Source organism: Cottoperca gobio, unplaced genomic scaffold (genome assembly GCF_900634415.1).
Source record: "Cottoperca gobio unplaced genomic scaffold, fCotGob3.1 fCotGob3_43arrow_ctg1, whole genome shotgun sequence".
In the NCBI taxonomy this organism is placed as follows: domain Eukaryota; kingdom Metazoa; phylum Chordata; class Actinopteri; order Perciformes; family Bovichtidae; genus Cottoperca; species Cottoperca gobio.
Genome location: NW_021167012.1, coordinates 10001 through 12361, shown reverse-complemented (window position 1 = coordinate 12361; position 2361 = coordinate 10001).

The following is a 2361-nucleotide window of genomic DNA, read 5'->3' as shown; positions in this document are numbered from 1 at the left end:
ATATATTATCTCATGCATCAACAGGTGATTTATTAATTAATAATTATATATTATCTCATGCATTAACAGGTGATTTATTAATTAATAATTGTATATTATCTCATGCATTAACAGGTGATTTATTAATTAATAATTGTATATTATCTCATGCATCAACAGGTGATTTATTAATTAATAATTGTATATTATCTCATGCATTAACAGGTGATTTATTAATTAATAATTGTATATTATCTCATGCATTAACAGGTGATTTATTAATTAATAATTGTATATTATCTCATGCATCAGCAGGTGATTTATTAATTAATAATTGTATATTATCTCATGCATCAGCAGGTGATTTATTAATTAATAATTGTATATTATCTCATGCATCAACAGGTGATTTATTAATTAATAATTGTATATTATCTCATGCATTAACAGGTGATTTATTAATTAATAATTATATATTATCTCATGCATCAACAGGTGATTTATTAATTAATAATTGTATATTATCTCATGCATCAACAGGTGATTTATTAATTAATAATTGTATAATATCTCATGCATCAACAGGTGATTATTTAATGAATAATAAGCATCTCTTGTTTCAGCTCCCCGCAGTTGTCTCGTCCTCCTCACTGCAGTGTTGTCGTCCTCTGGTTGTGACTTTGCCCGAGGCAACTTCACGTCTCTCTGTCTGTCTGCGCTGATCTCTCTCACTGTGGCGGTGACAGGTGGCACTTCCTGCTGTCTGACACCATGACGATGGCTGACGACCTGTCAGCAGGACTGCTGTGATTGGCTGAGAGACGCGGGGAGTGCAGCTCCTGCAGGCGTTAAAGGAAAACTTCACCGAAATAATTACCTTTCGTACATCCAAAGCAGAGTTTGATTATTAAAGTAAATAGGGGCTGCGTTTAACAACTGCAAAGCATCCGTTAACAAACTCTCACACAACTTGTGCAGCGTAATAAAGTCTCATTTGTAAACGGATGTTTTAATAACGTTTTGCTGTTGACAAACCCCCATTCACTTCAATTCATCAAGACTTTTCTGTCCGGTTTGTTTGAAACTAAAGTTTTGTTCAAGAATTCAAAGTAAAGATGTGAGTAATTAATATACAAATGATCCTTTTGTGGGTGAAGTTTTCCTTGAGAGGATGATACCGCCATTGGACGCTCCATTTGTTTCCCATCATCCTTTCCGAAATGCACTTATGGAATATTGTGTGAAATGATATCTGATAAGAGCAGAGACCTGATGGACACGTTACTTCAAAGCAGGAAGACAACTCATGCGTCCAACTTTACAGCCGTAGAAGAAGAACCAGCTGCTGCGCTAACGTCTTCAGATGACCTGCTGTAACCTTCACAGGTGATAAGAGCGACTGCGTGGTCGGAAGCTTATTGATCTGATATCAGCGGAAACAATAGCTGATGAGAGGAAACACTGAGCTCATCAATAATTCATAGTTCTGCTGGTTTGTACAGGCGGTTAGCTGAGTTGACTCAGGCAGATCAACAGATTACAGAAGAAGAATTTATGCATTTATGCATCACACATGGGCCGCTGTGTGATGAGTGTGTGATGAGTGTGTGATGAGTGTGTGATGAGTGTGTGATGAGTGTGTGATGAATGAGGAGAATATCTGCTGTAATAACGAATGCTAATGTACAGATGTTATTCTGCAGGTTTATGGCGCTCACTGTAAAGACTTTGAAACATAAAAACAAGGCTTGTTCTGTGACTTGTGGTTAGTGGCACAGATGGATTACTGAAAGGGAAAAGACCAAAGCGGGCCGAGGCCTCAGGGGGGGCCGCCGGGCTTTACCTGCAAAATGTCACGGAAAGAAACAAAGCGACCACAAAGAGACAGAAACTGGAGACAAACAGACACAAAGCTCACAAAGAAATCCAGAAATGATCACAAAGAGACACAAAATCAAGAGATCCAAAACAATTACAAAGAGGCGCAAAATGACCGCAGAGACACAAGACGACTCCAGGGAGACACAATATGGCCATAAAGAGATAGAAAACGGTCACAAGGAGACACTACATGACCACAAAGAGACGGAAACCGACTCCAGAAAGACAGAACATGACTCCAAAGAGACAAAAACATCACTTAGAGACACGATACGGCCATAAAAAGACATAACGATCACACAGAGACACAAAAAGCTCACAATGAAATCCAAAAACATCAGAAAGAGACACACAACATCCAAAACAGTTACAACCAGGCGCAAAACTGAGCACAGAGACACAAAACGACCACGAAGAGACTCAGAACGACCATAAAGAGGAAACAAATCAAACCATAAAGTTATACAAGTTAACCAGGACGTGGGATCCGTGTGTGTGTGT